This window comes from Narcine bancroftii, chromosome 6, assembly GCF_036971445.1.
Source record: "Narcine bancroftii isolate sNarBan1 chromosome 6, sNarBan1.hap1, whole genome shotgun sequence".
Taxonomy (NCBI): domain Eukaryota; kingdom Metazoa; phylum Chordata; class Chondrichthyes; order Torpediniformes; family Narcinidae; genus Narcine; species Narcine bancroftii.
The window spans coordinates 160,300,552-160,324,408 of NC_091474.1; the positions used below are offsets into that span (position 1 = coordinate 160,300,552).

The 23,857-nt window shown below is 40.9% G+C and overlaps 1 protein-coding gene across 1 annotated transcript in view; it reads left to right on the top strand.

Annotated features, from left to right (window-relative positions):
* Positions 1-17,394: 17,394 nt before the first annotated feature.
* Positions 17,395-23,857, top strand: part of otofa (otoferlin a) — a 547,981-nt gene continuing 541,518 nt past the window's right edge. Inside the window, exon 1 of the mRNA XM_069886486.1 lies at positions 17,395-17,422. The gene's annotated coding sequence lies outside the window, so the exon portion shown is untranslated. The remainder of the gene's footprint in view (positions 17,423-23,857) is intronic.

The following is a 23,857-nucleotide window of genomic DNA, read 5'->3' on the forward strand; positions in this document are numbered from 1 at the left end:
TTCAACTGCTGTTTAACTGTTACTGCAACCACCACCCTCATGCTCACAATCTGCTCAGGATCCACCATTCCATTACACCCTTGCCCAATTATCTATGGTCCATGCACCTGAAAGCGCAGCTTAAGCCTTAAGCAGTCTCAGGGTTACTCTTTCTGAGAGCAATGATGAGTACTGCATATTTGCACATACATACATACAGGTATGTTTCTTTGCATCAAGTACCAAATATTAGCACACAAACTGAGGGAGAAAGGTTGGAGGTAGGATGTTACCACTCGAACAGCTTCTTTGCAGAGGATGCCCTGAAAATAAGTCACTCCTTTGTGCTCCTTTCAATCCATGATGATGAGTTAGGATATTGCATATGAAGAAATTACAAATTTCTATGATTAGCATAGTCTGAATTCATTCTACCAATTGCTGAAGTATGTGGAGAGTGTGGGAGATGGTAGATGCCATTATCCTCTGCTTGTAATTCTCTTTGCTGCACAATGGTTTGCAGGAAGCAGTATTCAATTTTAATTCTGGAATCTTGCTTGGAAACTAATCTCAATTAATTTCTACTTGTGCTGTCACATAGCATGCAGATTGAGAAGCCAGCAAACAGGAGAAGGCATCACTAGAAACTAGCTCATTAATTTGATGTGAAAGAACAGAACACACTTTCCATAATATGACTTTTTCATTTTTTCTGATAAATTGGTGTGATATTTCTCTTGTCCAAATGTAAACTATCAGTTTTCAGTAATAAATGAGGCTGTGCATCTTCACATCTTGTTCTGTCAGTCAATAAAATCATTGTTGATCTTCTATTTCAATTCCACCTTCCTTAAAGCACTCATTTTTTCTAATGATGTACAATCTATGAATGAAAAAAATGCCTTATCACCGCCCTAAATCTCTGCTTGTTATCCTATGATTAAAAAGTCTTAGGTTCAGATTCTCTGCCAAAGAAAACATCCTCTCAATGTTTATTGTCTATTTTCCCAATTGCACACATTTCAGTAAGATTGCTTCTTATCCTCTGAACATCAGATAATATATTCTAAACTCATAGGACATCAAGAATCAATCAAATCTTTATTCTACATTGTACTCCATAGACTGAAAATTCATCCACAGTTGGATGTGCCAATTGCAAATAATAACATAGATCTGCTGCAGTTTGCTTATAAAGTTTGCCTCACAAAGATTAGCGTATACAGAGCCGTTGTCATACCCACACTCCTGTTCGGCTCCGAATCATGGGTCCTCTACCGGCATCACCTACGGCTCCTAGAACGCTTCCACCAGCGTTGTCTCCGCTCCATCCTCAACATTCATTGGAGTGACTTAATCCCTAACATCGAAGTACTCGAGATGGCAGATGCCGACAGCATCGAATCCATGCTGCTGAAGATCCAACTGCGCTGGGTAGGTCACGTCTCCAGAATGGAGGACCATCGCCTTCCCAAGATCGTGTTATATGGCGAGCTCTCCACTGGCCACCGTGACAGAGGTGCACCAAAGAAAATGTACAAGGACTGCCTAAAGAAATCTCTTGGTGCCTGCCACATTGACCACCACCAGTGGGCTGATATCGCCTCAAACCATGCATCTTGGTGCCTCACAGTTCGGCGGGCAGCAACCTCCTTTGAAGAAGACCGCAGAGCCCACCTCACTGACAAAAGACAAAGGAGGAAAAACCCAACCAACCAATTTTCCCCGGCAACCGCTGCAAACGTGTCTGCCTGTCCTGCATCGGACTTGTCAGCCACAAACGAGCCTGCAGCTGACGTGGAGATTTACCCCCTCCATAAACCTTTATCCGCGAAGCCAAGCCAGTAGAAAGAAGAAAGAAGTCAATAGAGTCAAATTTTAGAAGGTAACTGCAATGCACCAGTATATAATCACATCTTAAGGATAGAATCTCAGACAGGTCACAGCTTCAGCCCTGCATTGCTCCAGCATTTTTGCAATAAATGTTTGCATACCATTTGTTTTCTGAATTGAGTATTGCACATGCACACATATGACTTATGTAAAAGGGCTGAAATCCTTCAAAGTATCAACATTTATGAAATTGTCATCCTTTGAAGTAATGTTCTACTTTTATATACTTTCTGACAAACTGGATTTTTCCCCAACAGAGTATTTTATCTGCTACTTTTTTGTATAATTATATATACACCATAGGACTGTGTGCTCAATCTGCTCCTGTTCACACTACTAACCCACAACTACATCACCAGATCCAGCTCCAATAGAGTCATCAATTTTGCATATGTTACAACAGTAGTTGGCCTCATCAACAACAAGGATAAGTCACACTACAGAGAAGAGGTGGAAAATCTCATGATATGGTGCAAGAATAACAACCTGAGTCAGCATAGACAAGATGAAGGAGATGATAGTGGACTTCTAGAGGACCAGGAATGGTCAACTTCCATTAACACATCAATAACTCAATAGTGGAAAGAGTAGAGAGCACCCAAACACTCTGCATCTTTAAAGCTCTCCAGACAGGAAAGAAATACAGGATTATCAACACCACCAGGCTAAGAAACAGCTTCTTTCCGTGGGTAGTGAGAATGCTAGATGACCAATGGAACTGCTCACACTAACCATCCAGGACTCTAATATTTACAATCTTTATTTATGTATTCTATGTGTGTATATTTGTCCTGCATAAGTATTGCTTGTCCATATGTGTGTTATATCTAGTCGCATGCCTGGATATTTTGCAGCAAGGACCAGGGAACACTGTTTCAATGGGTTCTATGCAGTTTTGGCAGATAATAAAAAACTTGAACATGACTTGTTCAACATTCCCTGCAATTGTTTTGTATCCTCTTCTCAGTTCACTTTGTCGCATTGTTTTATATTCCCAGCATTTTGGGGGACGCTCATCCAATAAAGATTGTAAATAGTTGAGGACTAACTATTGAATCTTATTGCACCCAATCAAAAATTGTGTTAGTTATTCTAAAATTCTTTACTGTTTTTAGATAATTTTCAATTTATGCTAATACTCTGTCTGAAGAGCCTGAATCTTGTATTGCAACCTTTTCAATAAGAGCATTGAATGGACCTTTGAAAAAAAGATATTCATTGCAATTCTATATCTATACTGCTGGACATATCTTTGGAAAAACTCTAATGGTATTTCCCTTTCATAATACTATGTAAACTCTGACCAATCATTTTGAGTGTAATTATACCTCTATTATTGGCATTTTATCAATTTTCCCCATGTTGATGTAAGCTTTAGTTGTGTTTTTATTCTCTTCTTTTTCTCTGTTGAACTGCAAAATTACATTTAATGTCTTTGAAGATGCAAACCACTCCACCATCTGATAATTTATTTCAGAAAAACAATCATTCCACATACTATTTTTACTCTATATTTTTTTAATAGCCTTTTGGGGAAGAATTTCAGAAATGGACTTTTGTCAGTCATTAGTCACATTAATAACTGTGTCTTCAGCATGGAAATTAAAATCTCCATTAGACCCTGCTTCCCATTATCTTTGCTTGTTTTAATGTATGCTTATCTTCCTTTTTAAAATATTTTTATTAAGTTTAACAAAATTGACAATTATATAATAATTCATTTCTATACAAGCATGCACAAATAAAAAAATCCAATAGAAAAAAGTAGATAAAACTACATCAATAATTGCTTGTAATACCTCAAAAATATTGAATTGATCTATGTAACCATGTTAAATCCTTTTATCAAATTATAACGTATTCTACATGTATTCATAATTGTCTTTGACTTCCTTTACTCGTGTTAAGCTTTCTTTCATTTCTCACTTCCTTCACACAATTAGACAGAATTGTAAACATTATCTATTCTATAACTATCCTTACCCTCTCCATTTAGCCACAATTGGGCTTCTATTTCACATGAATGTTAATGCTTCATGAAAGTCTACATTTGTCATGAATCATGAGTTAATTAGTGGGGAAATATTTTGAAATACCTTGGCTGATTATAGGTTTGGACAAAGAAAATGCCAGCATGAAATTGAAAACTTTACTGGAGCAAGCATTCAAATCTTTAACTACAAGAGTATATCAAAGGTTGTGACAGATTCACCTCCTGGGAATGGCACCTTCCTGTCTAAACACTTTCCAACAAATTCATGGAGTGTTGCAACAGAAATGTGAAAAGTCGTGACTTTATATTCTTTCCTTTATAGTCGCTTGGAGGATCAAAGAATGTTGTTGTTGTCTATAGCCGCTTTCAGATGGCCACATACTCGACTATAAAGACTCACATTATACTCCTGTACGGCTGTTGGGTTGCCATCTAAAAAGGGAAAAGCCGGCCAGGAGGTCTACTCACCCTACCCTTCTCCAGTAGGTATAATATTCTGCTCGGAGTATTCCCCATTGCAGCTGAAATCAGCTCAGGCAAAGCTGCTAGCAGCTTTCAGGTGCCTAGCAGCAGGCAGGCTGACTGTCAGCTGGCGACCCGATGACAGCTACCCTCCCCACTGCCGAAACCTACCCTCCCCGCTGCCTGACAGTCCCCTGGCATGGGACTACAGGGCTAGGCGGCTGGCAGGGGACTACAGGGCTTACGCTCGCACACAAAATCCCGCTAAATTTAAAAGGTGAGAACTTTTAATGTCAGGATTCTTGGGGACGGCCGCCCCAGCCCCGTACACCCCCGCTGCCCGCCCCAGTCCAGTAACTCCCCCCTCCGGCCACCCCAGCCCCACAGTTCCCAGCCCCGAATTTTCCCACCACCCTACCGGCCGCCCAAGTCCCGTACAATCCCCCGGGTGCCCCAGCCCCGTACTCCCCCCCAGTCACCCCAGCCCCATACTCCCCCACCAGCCACCCCAGCACTGTACTCCCTCCCCAGCCGCCCCTGCCCCACAGTCCCCAGCCGGCCACCCCAGCCCTGAAGTCTCCCCCCACCCCCGGCCGCCCCAGCCTCATACTCCCCTGCCAGCCACCCCAGCTCTGCAGTCCGGGAGGATTAAGGTAGTGAGGAGGGGGCTATCAGGCATTGGGGAGGGGGCTGTCAGACTGCTGTCCCAACTAGCCAGCTTTTGCTGCTAGATGGTTAGCAGTCAGATGGCTTGTTTACATGCTAGAAAGCTGTCCATTCCGTGGCCACCTAAATGTGCCAGCTGAACTCCGCAAACCATGCCTGCAGGTGGGTAATCTTCAACAGGCCACCTAAAAGTGGCTTATGACTCATTCAAACAAATATTTACTAAAGTTGAGTTGAGTTTTCCAAAGTTTATTAAATGATATGAAACATTGTTAATGGTACAAGCCATTAAAAGTTGTTGAATAGTGCTAAGGTTTTGTTAGATGGTCAATAAAAATTATAGGAACATTTCTAATTCCTTCCATTTCATAGAACAAATGAACTAAACTAAGTATCTTTATCTCTTTAGCAAACAAAGAAAGGCTAGCTAAATTTGAACCAAAGGTATTGCCAGGAAACAGCAAAAAAATACATAAACAACATCTTGAAAGCCATAAACCAAATTTGCTTGCAAGCAACATTTTATCCCGCCCCAGCCCCTAATTATTATGTTTAAAAAATAATAATTACCATCACAAAGAAAAAAATCAAATATAGTACATCATGATATATTTGTTGAATTTCAAAAGAAAATGAAAGTCAATTATCAAAGCTTTCTGCCTCTTGTAAAAGGCAGATTTGGTAATTGGTTTGTTCAGAAAGGCAGTCTTAGTCCTGATCCAAATTTGACGTACAAGTCCTTTTTGTCCTGGATGGTATCAACAATCTTCCCCATCAACCAGGAATTTTGAGGCATGAATGATCCATAATGATCACGACACATGAAATTGCACCTGATCTTGGACCATTTCTGTCATTCTTGCAATGGTGGAAGATATTCTTTCACCCATCTTTTCCAGAACAAATCCGATATAAATTGCACTTACTTCCACATATAGCATACATATATGTTTTCCTTCTGAAACTGCTCTGGTGGCAACAAAGGCTTAGTCTTAAAAATAAAAGGTGATTCAGGTTAAGTGCCTCAAGATAATTTGGATCTGTAGAAGTCTTAGTGATTGGATGACTGTTAAGGATAGCTTCAACTTCATATAGAATTGTCTGAAATCTCTTCTCATTAAGATTTTGTCCATCTAGTATGTAATTGAGAACCTTTTGCACTGATCTAATCAATCTTTCCCATACACCTCCATGGTGTGAGCCAGAAGTGGGATGGAAGATCCAGCTAATTCCTTTTTGGAGTAGTATATCATGAATCTGATCCTGATTCCAGTCCATAAGCACTTTCTATAATTCATGTTGAGCCCCCACAAAGTTAGTGCCATTTTCAGATCGTAGTTCTTTTTCCTGACCAAAGGGCATTAATGAAGGAGTCTGTGTCAAAAGATTATGCCATTTCAATGTGAATTGCTCTTATTGCTAAACCTGTGAAAAAATACCTAGCATTTCACAACACTTCTTCCATGCTTTACTCCAAAGGATCCAAAATAATCAACTCCAACAAATGTAAATGAAGGTTCATCAGGAGAGACTTTGTCCAGAGGCAAATCTGACATCTGCTGTTGTCCAGGAGTAGCTTTTGCCTGCTGACAAACACAATTTCACATAATTTTTCTGATTGACCCAGTGGCACCAGAAATCCAATATTTTGGCATAGGTTGGATAACATGAAGTTGCAACCACTATGGCCTACCTCTTCATGAATATGCCAAAGAATTAAATCAGAGATATAAAGATCTTTGACCAGTATGACAGAATGTTACATCTCTTCTGGCATTACTGCTCTGCTAAGTCACTCCCCAACACTTAATAGACCATCCTCCAGAATGGGGTTGAGTTTATAAATGTGGCCTGTTCTTTTAATATCCATTCCCTTTTTCAGACTTGAAATTTCATCTGCAAATCTCTTCCTATGGCAAAACCATATTATCTCCATCTCAGCATGTAGCATAAATAAAAGCTCACACTCGACGAGAGAGAACAAATACTTTTATTAGTTTAAAACACAGGTAGGGTTCATGAATAGGCTTCAGAGGGGTTCAGGGTTTAGGCAGGAAACCAGGGTTTTATATATATAGGCTCCCATGGGAGGAGCTAAGAGGCGGGACCAATTATCAGTACAGGACACTTCTAGTGAATCCCAGTTCACTATATTCAACCCTTCTTTCAGAATTAAGGGTCTGTGGATGAAGAAAACAAGGATCAGAAGCCAGTAATTGACACAGAAGAGAAAAATTTACAATACTTTTTACAGATTCAGGTGGTCCGGGGGCCTTGAGATCCTGGTGGAGCGCCTTGGCACCGGGGGGGGGCTTGGGCTCCTTGAGTCTCCTGGTCCACCTGTGATGGAAGAGTAGTGCGCTGGGGCTCTGGTTCATCAATAGAGGGATGTTCATTCAGCTTCTGAACCGGGTTCCCTGAGGCCCGGGGCTAAGGTAGAGAAAAAGAATTAGGTAGCTCATGGGGCACTTGAAGCAACGGATCCTCTGTTCCGGCAGGTGCCAGATCCCTGATGCAGATAGTGTCCTCCCTGCCATCCAGGTACTCCATGTAGGTGAACATGGGGTTGGCATGGAGCAGTTTCACCCTTTCCAACAGGCAGTCAGTCTTGCTTCTCCTCATGTGCTTCCTGAGAAGGACCGCACCAGGACTAGTGAGCCAGGCTGGGAGTGTTGTCCCTGATGCTGACCTTCTGTCGAATGTAAACATCAGCTCATGAGGAGTAGCACTGATCACAGTGCAGAGTAGCGACCGAATTGAGTGGAGCGCAATGTAGAGGACATCCTGCCAGCTCGAGCCTGGAAGGCCTCTTTGCTTCAGGGCAAGTTTGACACCCTTCCAGATTGTGGTGTTCTCTTTTTCAACCTGCCCATTCCCCTGGGGGTTTTAACTGGTAGTCCTGCTGGATGTGATGCCCCTCACCAGCAGGTACTAACGCAGCTTACAGCACATGAAGGCTGAGACCTGTTCCCTGGCCGCTATGAATATAGCAAGGATACCCGATAGGGTGAAAATAAAGTCTAGGGCCTTCATAACGGACAAGGCAGATGTTTCTGGGCATAGGATGGTGAACGGAAAATGGGAGTACTCATCGATGATCAAGAGAAAGTAGATGTTTCTGTTCATGGAGGGGAGAGGTTCCTTAAAATTTACAGTGAGCCATTCAAAGGGCCTGGATGATTTAATCAGGTGCATTTTTGCAGGATGATAAAAGTGCGGCTTGCACTCAGTGCAGACTTGGCAAGACCTGGTCATTTCCCTGACGTCTTCTATTGAGTAGAGAAAATTCCGGGACGACAAAGTCACAAAGTGAGCCATGCGGATGACCCCATACACCCATTGTGTATGGTCCACAGTTGACCAATATGTGTGGAGGCACAGCATTCCATGGACAAGGTATCTGGAGGGTCATTAAAGGTCCCTGGCTGGTAAGTGATGTCAAAACTGTAGGTGGAGAATTCAATCCTCCACCTAGCAATTTAGTCATTTTTTGATTTTGTCTCTCTAAGTGTTACTGAGCATGAATGCAACATATCGTTGGTCCGTGAGGAGTGTGAATCTTCTACCAGCCAGGAAGTGCCTCCAGTGCCTTATGGCTTCTACAATGGCCTGAGCCTCCTTTTCCATGGATGGGTTCCGGAGCTCATAGCCTTGAAGCCTCCATGAGAAAAAGGCAACTGGCCTGCCCGCCTGATTGAGGGTAGCGGCCAGTTCTATGTCCAAAGTGTAACTTTCCACTTGGAAAGATACATTCTTGTCTACCGTTTGCATGGTGGCTTTTGCAATGTAACTTCAGAGGTAATTAAAAGCCATCTGGGCTTCGGCAAAAAAGGGGAAAGTGGTGGCCTTTAAGAGGGGACGAATCTTTTCAGGGACCAACTGGGTGTAATATGAGAAAAATCACAGGCAGCTGCTCAAAGCCATTGTGGTTTTGGGGAGGGGAAGCACTAACAGGGGGTGCATCCTATCGTGGTCAGGGCTAATGATGCCATTCTCCACCACATAGCCAAAGATAGCCAGTCGTGTAATACTGAATACACGTTTATCAGAATTGTAGGTGAGATTCAGGGCTCTCGCCACATGTAGAAAGCTCTGGAGATTGGCATCATGGTCTTCCACAGAGTGGCCACAGATGGTGTCATTGTTGAGGTAGGGGAAGGTAGCCTTCAACCCATATTCATCCACTATCATGTCCATCTGCCACTGGAAAATAGACATTCCATTGGTAATACCGAAGGGACCCTCCAGAACTGATAGATTCGACCATTAGCCTCAAATGCTGTGTACAGGTGGTCCTCGGAACAGATTGGCAGCTGGTGATAGGCAGCTTTCAAGTCGATGGTCCCGATACTGCATGATATGATTCACTATATCCAAAATGCAAGGGACGGGTTATGCATCCAGGAGTATGTGTCTGTTAATTGTTTGGCTATAGTCAATCACTAACCTGGACTTCCCCCTTTAATACCACCACTTGCACTCTCCATGAGCTGGTGCTGGGTTTGATTATCCCCTCCTCCAGAAGGAGTTGGGTCTCCATCTTTATTAATTCCCAGTCTGCCATGCTGTATCTCCTGCTCTTGGTGGCGATCGGCAGACAGGCTTGGGAACATAGGCAGGGGGTCGATGTTCAGCATGGAGAGGCTGCAAGTAGGTTCTGGTTTGGAGGGCACTCCATTCTGAACTGTTACTAGGGGAAGGAGAAGTGAAAACTCCAAGGTCATGCTTTTAAGGTGACACCACAGGAAGTCCAGACCCAGCACACAATTCATCTAAAATGTACATGCGAAATGTGAAATTTACAAAATTCCCCCCCTTCAAACAACAAATGGACTATACAATATTTCTGTACATGCATTGAATGGGACTGGGATGCTAGGAAGATTCTGTAATTAGAGGGGTACATTTTTAAGTTATATTTTTGCACAGTCCATGAGTCTATGAAACATTCTGTGGAGCCTGTGTCAATCAGGCACTTGGTCAAATGTCCATTTACCTTCACCGTCACCATTGAGTTGCTGAGCTGGTGAAGTCTATTCTGGTCAAGAGCCAGCAATGCCAGGTTGCTGGAGGCGCTGTGTTCTTCCCTCGTGTGGCCCCCTCTGTCCTGAGTCGACCTGTGCATGGAAGGTGGCACCGACCTTGTGGTGCAGCAAGTTGGCCACCCTCCTTCCTCCTCCTCCTCCTCTGATGATGGTGCAGAATTCAAAATCGACGGCTGCAAGATGGCCGCTGACCCTTTTTGCACCATTCGGCGGTGGGTTGTGCAGCCAGTGATCTTGGGCGAGTCTGGCGCAGATGACGGGGCTGGAATCGGATCCAGAAATGGTACTGGCCATGGACCTCCCTTCACATGGCAGAACCTCGCCCAATCTCCCTTCTTACCACAGCTAGAACATGCCGAGTCTTTGGCCGGGCAACGGGCACGAGGGTGCTGTCTCTTGCGCAGGAAAAACACTCCCGTGCTTGGGAAGCAGCAGCCATTAAAGCGGGGTCTGCCATAACAGGAGTAGCTGGACCTTGGAGGTGCTCACCCAAGAGCATGAGTTCACTGGCCTCCAGATCATTGTTCTCAAGACTGGCCGCCAGTGATTTGGCCAGCTCGATGTGGCTCGCAAGGTCCTTCCTTCCCAACTCAAGCAGCCGCAGCCTCAAATACCACAAGTGGACCATTGCAACCAGGGTGTCCCAGATCTCTTCATCTTCCTGGACGCGGCCCGAATCAGCCTTATACTTGCACTTCTTAGCCAGCATCCGCAGATCCAGCATGTAGTCGTTGATCGACTCTCTGGCCGTTGGTGACATTGGGTAAGCCATTGCCTCGCTAGGACTGCGTTTGGAACATTCATGTAGTGGGCCTTCAGCGCCTCGATGGCGGCCTCGTACATCAGGCAGTCTCAGATGACTGCGTACCCCTTTGTCCCTACCCTTAAGATAAGTGCCGACCTCCAGAGCTTGTCTATATGGAAGACATCCCTGATCGTGTTCAGATAAGCCTGGATGCAGTCTAGCCAATATGCGAACTCCTCAGCCATGTCGGGGGCCTGGGAGTTTATTAGCAACATAATGGGGTTGAACAACACATCCATCCTTGCTTGTAAGCTAATAAAATTGTAGCATAGATAAAAGCTCACACTTGACTGGAGGGAGAACCCACGCTTTTATTATCTTACAACACAGGTAGGGTTCATGAACAGGCTTCAGAGGGGTTCAGGGTTTAGGTGGGAAACCTGGGTTATATATGGGCTCCCGGGGAGGAGCCAGGAGATGGGAACCAGTCGTCAGTACAGAACATTTCTAGTGATTCCCAGTTCACTACACAGCATTAATCAATTCTTCAACTGTGAGACTTATTTTATCTTGAGTCTTAAGACTGCCTGTCTCTTTTTATGGCAGATCTTTTTGATGGATGTTATCTGATTGAAAGTGGGCAGGAACATTGTTTGTTTGTTTGTTCTTTCTGCTACAATTCAGAAGCCATCTTTTAAATCTGAGCATCCACACTGTTGCAGTTATCAAACCATTCCAGGATGAGAAGTAATGGATTAAGTGAGTAACTGTATCTATTCGTTTAGACATTATATGAACAATATTTGCAGCCTTACTCCTGATTTCAGGGTACTCTGGTAAAATTTATTTTAGTTTATCAGGATCTTAAAGCCACTCTTTTTGAAGCTGTAGAAGAAATCAAGGTCCGAACACCCACATTTCATTCTTCAGAAAAGACTTGACTTTCAAATCTCAGGAAGCCAGATCAGCAGGGATTGTTAACGGCGTTAACGTTTCTCCACTGTATTAGACATGAAACTTTATCAATTTCAGTCATTCTGTTAGCCATGAAAGTTTGAAACCTTGTGGTTTTATTGTTGATGGTATTTGCACACAGAGGTGCTAGGAGACCAAAATATGGAACTTATTAATTTCATCTGCAACTTTCTTTTCAACATTGTATTCATTCTGCTCACCATGGTAGCAGCCATCAACTCCATTCATGGGATAGTGGCTGGTTTTAATGGACCCAATAGACAATAAGAGCTGGAGTAGGCCATTTGGCCCATTGAGCCAGCACCACAATTCTTTTAGATCATGGCTGATCTTCCACTATCAGTAAGTACCCTGACCTTGTCTTCTCCCCATAACCTTTAATTCCCTTGTCCACAAGAACCTTATCCAGAGTCCTCGCCTCTACCACCCTCTGCAGCAAAGCATTCCACAGACCATCAACTCTCTGGGTAATTTTTCTTTCTTATCTCTGTCCCTGGGGCCTTCCCTGTATTCTTAAACTATGTCCTCTAGTACAAGTGTCCCCCAACATTGGGAACATGTAATCAATTTCTATTGTGTCCAAACCCTTGATAATCTTATATACCTCAATCATATCTCCCCTCATCCTAAATTACAATGAATACAACCCCAGTTTATCCAACCTTTCAGCATACGTCAATCCTGCCATTCCCAAGAACTAACCTGGTGAATCTATGCTGCACTCCCTCAATAGCGAGAATGTTCTTCCTCAAACTAGGAGACCAGAACTGGACACAATACCCCAGGTGTGGTCTCACCAGGGTCCTGTACACCTGCAGAAGGACATCTTTACTCCTATACTCTATTCCCCTTTTTATGAAGGCCAACATGCCATTTGCCTTTTTCACAGCTTGCTGAACCTGAATGCTAGCTTTTAGTGACTGATGTACAAGTACACCTAGAATACATTGCACTTCCCCACTCCCTAAAACTCTATTTAAATAATAATCTACCTTCCTGTTTCTGCCATCAAAGTGGATTACCTCACATTTATCCACATTAAATTGCATCTTCCATGCATCTGCCCACTCACATAACTTGTCCAAGTCCTGCATTTTCCTGACATCCTCATCACACTTCACATTGCCATCCAGTTTTGTGTCATCTGCAAATTTGCTAATGTTATTTATAATCCCCTTATCTAAATCATTAATATATATGATAAACAAATGACGACCCAGCACCAAGCCCTGTGGGACCACACTTGTCACATCCTGCCATCCTGAAAGTGTCTGTTAATCCCTACTCTTTGTTTCCTGTCTGTCAACCAATTTTCTATTCATGTCAGCACCCTACTCCCAATACCATGCTCTCTCATTTTGCCTATTAATCTCCTTTGTTGGATCTTATCAAAAGCCTTCTGCAAGTCCAAGTACACCACATCCACTGGCTCTCCCATGTCCATCCTCCTTGTCAAATCCTCAAAAAATTTCAGAAGATTATTCAATCATGATTTTCCCTTAATAAATCTATGCTGAAGTAATAATACTACTACTTCTAAGTGTTCTGTTATTTCTTCTTTTATAATAGATTCTAATATCCTCCCCACCACAGATGTCAGGCTAATTGATCTATAATTGCCTGTTTTCTCTTTCCCTCTCTTAAAAAGCAGTGCAACTTTAGTCACCCTCCAGTCCACAGACACCTCCCCTGAATCTATAGAGCATTGGAAAATGTCGAGCATTGCATCCACAGTTTCAAGAGCAACCACTCTGGGATGCAGTCCATCAGGCCCTGGGGACTTATCAGCCTTCAGTCCTTTCAATTTACTCAAAACCACATGCTTCCGAATCTGGATTTCCATCAATTCCTCCATTACCATTGAAATTTCTATCAATTCCTTCAATACTCCAAGACTTCTACCCCCGATCTGACCATGTATCTTCCCTGGTGAAGACAGATGCAAAGTATCTGTTAAACTCGTCAGCCATTTCCTTGCTTCCCTTAATAATTTTGCATGTTTCTTTTTTTAAAGGGCCCAAATTTGGTCCTAACTATTTTTTTCTTCTTTACATACCTAAAGAAGCTTTTATTATCCCCTTTTATATTACTTGTTTGTTTACCCTCGTACCTCCTTTTTTCCTCCCAAATAATTTTCTTAGTTATCTTCTCTTGCTCTTTTTTAATTTTTCTTTTATTTTTCACTATATGAACCATATCAATCAAAATACACACAAACATTTCCCTCTTGAATCCTCTAGCTTCTCACTCCTTTTTGCTATATTATACTTCCTCACCTTGGACTTGATAGTTTTCTTGACTTCCTTTGTCAGCAACGGTTGCCCTTTGCTCACCTTATAACCTTTCTTCCTCTTTGGAATGAAGTGGTCCTGTACCTTCTGAATAATGCCCAGAAATACCTACCATTTTTGTTCCACTGTTCGCCCAGCCAGGGTATCCTTCCATTGTATTTTGGTGGGCTCCTCCCTCATGGCTGCATAATTCCCTTTATTCAACTGTAATACTGTTGTCACTATTATATAATGGCTCCCCTATTTCAAGGTCCCTTATCAAATCTGCATCATTACACAAAACCAAACCACAATTGTCTTCCCTCTGGTGGGGTCCATCACGAGCTGCTCTAAGAATATATCCTGGAGACATTCCATAAACTCACTTTCTTGCAGTCCCTCACCAGCTAGATTTTCCCAGTCTACCTGCATGTTGAAATCGCCCATAACAACTGTATCATTACCATTCTGACATCCCAATCTTAACTCCTAATTTATTCTGCCTCCTATATCGAAGCTACTGTTTGGGGGTCTATATATGACTCCCATTATGGTCCTCTTGCCCTTGCAATTTCTCAATTCTATCCAAGCAGGCTCTATTCCACCTGCTTTTATGTCTTCCTTTCAAGGGACTGAAAATAATTCCTCACCAACAGAGCCACCCCACCCCCCCCCCCCCACCCACCTGTCTGTGCTATCAGTAGGACATATACCCTGGAATATTAATTTCCCAATCCTGGCCCTCCTGCAGCCATGTCTCTGTTATTCCTATAACATCATACCCTCCAATATGCAATTGAGCCTCAACCTCATCCATTTTATTTCTTATACTCTGCATTCATGTATAATACCTTGAATCTGTTACTCCCCACACCCCTTACCTTGTTACCTGACACACTTGGCCATACTCTCCGATCCCTTTCTGCTCCATCTGCCCTTTTAATTTTGCAGCCTATCCAAACTTTTCCTATTGTTATGGAGTCCAGAGGACCTCAAAAACCAACAGCAATAGATATGCACCACACCACAGGGTTACTTAAACAAAATTAATTATATTTGAACAAGAAAACAGAATTAAACTTTAACTTATTACTTTACCTACTTACTTAACCTACCTAACCCACTTAATCCCCCCTCTAATACTAAGAACAGGTGTGTGTAATGTATATTTAAGATTAGAAAAGTTCTTTGGATCACAGTCTAATCTCACTGGTTGCAGGCAATTCTTATACTGTGCACAGAAGTTAGCTTTAACAAAGTTCACCAGACTTTGGTGCTTAACAGGCAAATGGTTACCACTCAGGAGGGTTCTTGCTGGTTTTCAGAGAGAGAGATCCCTTTTCCTGGACACCCGCAACTGATTCCTGCTCAATCAGTCTTGCTAACGAAACTTGCCCCCTTTAGGGTTCTCCAGATGGTCAGCTTTCTTTCAGGTCACCTTTCTGACTGCCAGTCTTCTCCTTCAACCAGGCAGCCTTCCAAAGTTTGCCAGCATTGTCCTTCTGGAACTGATTTCTGTGTCTCTCTGTTTCACTCCCTCCCTATCTGAGAGCAAAACTGTTCTGTCTCTGCCTGCAAAGATCACATGCTCTCCCAGGCCAGCTGTATTCTGCAATGTTGTTGCTCTTTCTGCAAAAAGCACTCTGCAAAAGTCCTGCAAAAATTCTGTGTTTTGAAATGTGTGTGTGCAACCTGCTCTAGCAATTCCTCCCAAGCCACTTTGTCACACTATTTTATCTTTCCTATCCATTGCCCTATCACTCAGGTTCCTACTTCCCTGACAAATTAGTTTAAACCATACCCAACAGCTCTAAACCAGCCTGCCAGGATATTGACTACTTTTTGGTTCAGATGTAACCTGCCATCATTGTAGAGGTCATGCCTCCCCCATAAGAGATCCTAATGGTCAAAGAATCTGAAACCCTGTCTTCTGCACCAGCCCCTCAGCCACACGTTCATCCATCTAATCCTTCCATTTTTGCGCCCACTTGCACTCGGCACAGGTAGCAATCCAGAGATCACTCCCCTTGAGATCCTGTCTCTTAGCTTCCATCCTAACTCACTGTAATTCCTCTTCAGGACCTCCTCCCTTTTTTTTATCTGTCATTGGTAACCACAAGTACCAAGACATCAGGCTGCTCACCCTCCCCTCTCAGAATACTCTGGACCTGATTTGAGATATCTCACTCCCTGGCACCTGAGAGGCAACACACCATGTGGATATATCTATCAGGTTCACAGAATCCCTTGTCTGTACCCCTGATAATGGAGTCCCCTTTGACCACTGCATTTCTCTTCCTTCCCTTCTGCACCATAGCACCAGGTTCAGTGTCAGTGACCTGGTCACTGTGGCCATCCTCTGTCAGGTCATCTCCTTCAACAGCATCCAATACAATATACCTGTTGCTGAGAGGAATAGCCACAGGAGTGCTCTGCACTATCCTAGCATTTTTCTTTCCTCCTTTGACAGTTGCCCACTTACCCAACACCTCTAGTCTAGGGATAATTACCTCCCTGTACATCTTATCAATTACCTCTTCACTCTCCCTTACAAGCCACAGGTCATCAAGCTGCAGTTCCAGTTCCCCAACTTGGACTTTAACGAACTGCATCTTGGTGCATCTGATGTAGGTGTGGCCTTTGGGGAGGGTGGACGTCACCCATGGTTCCCACATCTGACGCCCAGAGCACAGCACTAACCCATAGGCATAACTGAATTTTATATTAAACATTAAGAAAGGCAAATAATACATCTTACCTTTCTCCTTGCCTGCTTTCACCGAAGCCTGTTGAGCCAAAGCCTGGACGTCCCATGTCGTACTCATTCGCTGCGCCACTCACTCACTGGGCCACTGCTTGTCCCTCCCTTGCCGATTAAGCATGACCAGTAAGTAAGCTTTTTATGTACTTACCGCCCCGTTGCTCAACCAACAAATCTCCACTCTGGGCTTTCCCATTGCAAATCCACAATATACCTGATTCTTGTTATTATGCAGTAATAGTTAACTAATAGTTCCATAACCATTTCACTAGCATCACCAAAAATGATACAATTGAGCAGATGTTACAGATCCAAAATTTGAGGGTTTGAAGCATCTATCAATCTTGAAGACTTCCAACTTACGAAGATCCTGTATCCAACACATACATTATATAATGGATTCAGGTATCTCATCATCTCAATCAATCCTCTTCCAACACAAATCTTGCAGGATCTTCTTGGCAGTCAGGACAACTGGTCCCAATATTCCTAGTGGATCATATATCAAACTGACTGTTGATAGAATCAACCTTCTTGTGAGGGGTCGATCCTTCAAAATGAACACAGCATTTATTTTGCCCTCTCTCTTTCAGGTATGGCCACCACACCTGGTGACTGTTACTTATCGATTTGGTAAGTATAAAGTTTCCTTTGAAACAGATCGCTCTCAATTCATGACAAAGAGCTATTTACTGTAGCTGCAGAAGTGAGACATTCATTCACATAAAAGTTATTCTGAATGGTGCTTAGAACATGAGAGCTAAATTGTTCCATATTGTCCTCAGTACACTTCCTGAAGACAAAATTCGCACAACTTGGTGATGGAGTCACTCCAAATAGATGCCCTGTCATTCTATATTCCACCATGTTCTGACCATAATCTCTATCAGGCCACCAAAGGAATCATAACAAGTCACGATCTTTATTTGGTGATGATGATACATTGTTTACAGAATCTAGTTAAGGCTTCTATCAATATATTGGTCAAATCAGGACCCTGTAAGAGATGAGAATTGAATGAATCTCCCCAAAATGTTGCTGCACAATCAAACACCACACAAAGTTTGTTTCTTCTGTGGATGCAAAACCCCATGGTGTGGTAAGTACCATTTTTTGACATAACTACATTCCAAGATATTATCTGGTACTTTCTCTGCATAAAGTTTAAGTATCATGTCATAGTTGGTGTCATCTGTATTAAAGGAAGAATCTTTCTTGAAATATGACAGAGTATTTTGAGGTGACTTGAGAAGAAATGCTAGAGCAGCTTGCTCACGCACTTTTCAAAACACAGAATTTTTGCAGGACTTTTGCAGAGTGCTTTTTGCAGAAAGAGCAACAACATTGCAGAATACAGCTGGCCTGGGAGAGCATGTGATCTTTGCAGGCAGACTCAGAACAGTTTTGCTCTCAGATAGGGAGGGAGTGAAACAAAGAGACACAGAAATCAGTTCCAGAAGGACAAAGTTGGCAAACTTTGGAAGGCTGCCTGGTTGAAGGAGAAGACTGGCAGTCAGAAAGGTGACCTGAAAGAAAGAGGATCATCTGGAGAACCCTAAAGAGGGCAAGTTTCGTCAGCAAGACTGATTGAGAAGGAATCAGTTGCAGGTGTCCTGGAAAAGGAATCTCTCTCTGAAAACCAGCAAGAACCCTCCTGAGTGGTAATCATTTCCCTGTTAAGCACCAAAGTCTGGTGAACTTAATGCTAACTTCTGTGTGCAGTACAAGAATTGGCTGCAACAATGAGATTGGACTGTGATCCAAAGAACTTTTCTAATCTTAAATATACATTACACACATCTGTGCTTAGTATTAGAGGGGGGGGATTAAGTGGGTTAGGTAGGTTAAGTAAGTAGTTAAAGTTAAAGTTTAATTCTGTTTTCTTGTTCAAAGATAATTAAAACTACATTTGTTTAAGTAACCCTGTGTTGTGGTGCATATCTATTGCTGCTGGTTTTTGGGGTCCTCTGGATTCCATAACAGAATTTTCTCTTTGTACGTTGTTCAACAACGCTTCTAGTATCAGAAATGTATATTGCCCTTTTCTTTAAAGATCATCCAATGCAATAAGGATCATTAACAAGCTTGGCAGTTTTTTTCACCAATTCCAAGAACTGCTGCTCTTCCTTTAGTCATCCCTGGGGCACTCAGGAAAGTCATTCTTGAACTGCTGCTCCTGTAGCCTATCAAGCTTAACAATTGCTATTTTGTTGTCACTATAACTGACTGCTTTTTAACCTCTTTTCTTCCTCCTAATGGTCCATTAATCATCCAACCAAGCATAATTTTGACAGCATAAGGTCTGTCACCCACATTCCTTACCATATCTAGTAGTTTCACTGTTTGGTACATCTGAACCAATCAGCAACTCTATCTCAGAGTTGATTTTGCATAAATAAACATTTTTCAAATGCGTCCACAGTTAAATATCATTTTGATGTGATATGATTTTCTGAGTGTATATGCCTGGGAGTTCACAAAAATCATTACTATCCAGTCCAGCAATCTCTAGGCCCAAAACACTGTTGGTTTCAATGTGTTTAAATTGACCTATAGTTCTCAATAGAATTTTTGACCTTATTGCATAAAGATGAAGCTTATTCATTAGCCCCACATTTTAAAATGACACAGAGCAACTTGGGTCAAGGAATGCTTAAGCGGGGACTACAATTACAAAATTTTAAAAATTATTATAGAGCAGCACAATTGAGATTTCTCTCTACTTTTTTTTCAAGAGGAAGAGAACCCAGCATGGATTCATATAGAAATGAATAAAATAGGCAGAGATAAATCAGAGAATTTTATGTATAAATGGAATGATAAGTTGTTTATTGGAGATAAAAATATTCCTTTGTTAAAACATATTTTTACAATATGGAGTAAAATAAATTTGGAAACGGGAATAAGAAGTTTTCAGTCACCAGGAATGATATTGAATGAGAATGAATTTATTCCTTTTACAATAAATAATATATGTTTTTAAATATTTAGTTTAATAAAGGAATTAAGATAATAAAAGGTTGTTTTTAAGGTTCAACTTTAATGTAATTTGAACAATTGAAAAGAAAATATGGATACAAAACAATATAATATTCTCTTATTATCAGTTAAGGCATATTTAAGACATAATTTAGGTCCAGTTTTGAACAAAGTTATTTGGAACAATTAATCACAGATATAAATATTAAAAAGCTTATTTCAATTATGTATACAATTTTGCAGAAAGGAATGTATAAACCAGGAGTTCATAAGTCAAGACAAAGATGGGAGAAAGTTTTAAAAATAGATATTCAAGAGGAAACTTGGTTAGAACTTTGTCAGGATTGTATGATTAATACAATTAATGTCCAGTATTGAATGGTACAGTATAATTTTTTACATCAACTATATCCTGCTCCACAGAAATTGAATGGATTAAATTGTAATCTTTCAGATAAATGGTTTAGATATAATAAAGAAATATGTACTTTTTTACATTCTACATGGGAATGTTCAAAATTATGACCCTTTTTGTTAGAATTTGGTTTATTTTTGCAAAGAATTAAGTTTCCTCAAGATCCAAATATTTTTGACACAAAATTGAAATTAAAATGAAATAAATATCAAAAAGAATTTATTAAAATAGCCTTAGTGGTAGCTAAGAAATGTGTGGCAGTAACTTGGAAGTCAGAATGAATAGATGGCATACTGAAATAGGTAATTGTATACCATTTGAAAAGATTACATATAATTTAATAATAAATTTGACATTTTTCAAAAGATTTGGAAATTATATTTTAAAATTGTTGGAATTATGTTGTAATCGCCCAACCTGAATCTTCTGACTCCTAAAAATTAAGATCTCTAGATTTATTTGATAGTTTTAGTAAATTTTGATAAATAATATCCAGATGTTCCCTTTTTCTTCTTTTCTATCAGGTTGTTGGGGGGAGGGTGGAAGATGGGAGGGGATTTTTTTCAAAGTCACTATTTATTAATTTTTAATATTTTTGAACAAGAAATATATGTGTAAGTTTTAATCCATATGCAAAATTAAATAAAACTTTAAAAAAAGAAATGCCTAAGTGTGCACTATTGCTCATCCTTTCTTGACCTTGACCTGCACAGGTACTATTAAAAGTTTGTAGTTGTCCTCTTCAGCTCCTGTAAGACCATTTGTCAATACCGAGCACTCAGCACTGTTTCCATCTGTTTCTTTTCTTTCCTTTTGTTCCTTTTCCAAATTCTTCTTTTCCTGGAAAAGATTAAACATTTTGGGAACCTTTTGACTCCATATGTCGTAGCTGAGTCGTTTTTTGCAGTTTTTGCTGTTTTGTCCTTTACACAGACAGCCAAAACCTACTCTATTTTCTTTCAAAAAAGTGAATTTTACACTGTGTGCCTTCTTTTCCAATTGTGCACACTTTTCCAAAGTATGCTTATCATTACAGAACAAACACTTCTTTCCAGCAGGCAAACTTTCATTTTCCTTAATTTCTTTATTTGCAACTGTCAGGGAGGTGGCAAATGTACTTTTTAAAAAATTTTGGTTCATTATATGATTTGGCCTTTGATATTTCCATATGCTGCATGTGTGTCAACGTCCACTTGCTCTTCAATGAACTCCACGAAATCCATAAAAGTAGCTATTTTATTGCATCTTTCCTGGTATTCAACAAAGGAACTTCTCCCTAGTTCTCTCAGCGAGTAGGGTAATTTATTTAAAATGATTAGCATATTCGTAGACATGTCAAACTCTTGTAGATGGCCAAGCTCCTCCATGACATTGCAACATTCTCTTAGAAAGAGGGTATAAGCTTGTAAAGCCTTTGTGTCATCTGGCTTTAGTGATGACCATGAAAGAGCCTTCTGTACATCCTGTGGCAATTTTATGTTGTTGCCAAAATACTTCTTTAGTAAAAACTTAGCCTTTTCAAATTTTTCATTTGTGTCCATATGATGGCAACTCCTTATAAATTCTTGTGGATGTCCAATTGTGAACTGTTCAAAATAATTTAGACAATCCTATGAGTTTTGGCTCTTAATTTTAATACTGTGTTCAGAGTTTTTCATGAATTCTTGAAATTGAAGTTGGTCACCATCAAAAACTGGAATCTTTATCTTGGGCAGAGAAGAGAGTGACTGTAACTGAATTAAAAATGCAGCCATTTAATCTTGCCATCTCATGCCTTAGCATTAAGTTACTTTGTTCACCCAGATTCCTGTTACCTGTCAGGAGCAACAAGTAATCTGCATCATAAGATGGCATTTGGGTCACATCTCTGTCCACTGGGGTCACCATTGTGGTTTGAGATTTGGCACCACTGTGCCTTAACCTGGCTTGTTCGGGTCCATGCACATCTTGTAACTGTAATACTGGATCTTCTTTGGTATTAAATAATTTATCTTTCTCTCGTCCTTCCTTAAAACGTGACTCCAAATCGTTAGATGCTTTAGAGAATTTACTGGAACACTAGATACCTCAGAGCCATCTCATACCTTCGACTTGGCTTCATTAACAGCTTTTTTTTTCTCAGTTCCGGTGGCTCCTTTTGCGTCCTTAGTTGCTTTCTTAGCTGCTCCTCTCTTTATAGCTGTTCTTCCTCTAATTCTTCTAAGGCATATTTATATTTTAGCTATTCTTGTTCTGCTTCAAGAGTGGTCACTTCAACCTGAACCTTCACACATGTAGATCCAGTACTTGAAACACTGGAGCTTTCTCTAGAACTCCTCTTGCTTCTCCTGCTATCAGTATTTGATGCCCTATCATCTGGTAATATATCATCCTCTATTTCAGATGTTGCATTAATATTTGACTTTGTCTCTACTCTGGATTGCCCATCCTCCACATCACCATCTTGTGGCACACCTTCTGGCAATAGCAAGTGGCTGTTCTTAGTTTCTATTAATGTTTTTTGCAGTACTTCTGTATGGTTTGTATTCCCAGCAGCCGTAACCTTCTCCTTTTCTATTTCCTCATTCAGTCTCACAAGAGAATAGTTTTGGCCCCACTTGTATCTAAGTGCTGCCATTGCAATTCTTTTCTAGATTCCGTCACCTTCATCTTCTTGAAACTTAGCTCCTCAGGGGCAGCAGCTTCAGCAGCTGCCATATTATCCTTCTCCATCCAGCCAAACTTCACCCTCTGACATAAAATGTACGACAATAACTCCAAAACCAAAACAGTCCTCAAAGGAAAAGCACCAGTTTCTCCAAACTGTGTTCTAACTTGCTATAAACTCACAGAAGGAATCCTTAAGTAAGACTTACCATTTCTTCAATGGCCTTGGTAATGCTGTTGATGATCAGGCCTTCTTGAGTTCAAAATGCTTTATACAGAGCCCAATCAATCCAGTCTGATTCCAAAACCATTTTCCAATTTTCCATTGTCTTAAATTCCTTTTTTTATTGACTAAATTGTAGCAACTAATTTCCTTTATAGTCTCTTGGAGGATCAAAGAATGTTGTTGTTGACTATAACTTGTTCAAACAAATCATACTAAAGTTGAGTTGAGTTTTCCCAATGTGTTTTTAAATTATATTAAACTTTGTTAATGTTATTATCAGTTGCTATGCATTATTACAAGACATTAAACATTGTTAGATAGTGCTAAAACTTTGTCAGACAGTCAGTAAAAATTGTCAGAACATTCTAATTCTTCCCATTTCATAGAACAAAGGAACTAAACTAAGCATTTTATCTCTTTACCAAACAAAGAAAAGCAATCTAACCTTGAAGCAAAGATGTTGCTAGGGGACAGCAAAAAATATGTTAACAACATCTTGAAAGCCATAAACAGAATTCGCTTGCAAGCATGAAATACATTTTAACCCTTACATGAAAAAAGATTCTAATGAATGCCACTGCAAATTCAATAACAATGAAGACAAACTAGTCCTCTTGATTGGCAACCAACCCCAACTTATATGTTCACTCCTCCACCATTGACATCCTGTCGATTTCACAGTCAGCATTTCGAGCAGAAACTTGTAATAGACACTTATTTACTTACTTGTGTATCTATCATTTTATGTTTATTATCTTTTTCTATCATGGCATATTGTGATCATTGAATTTCTACTATTGCA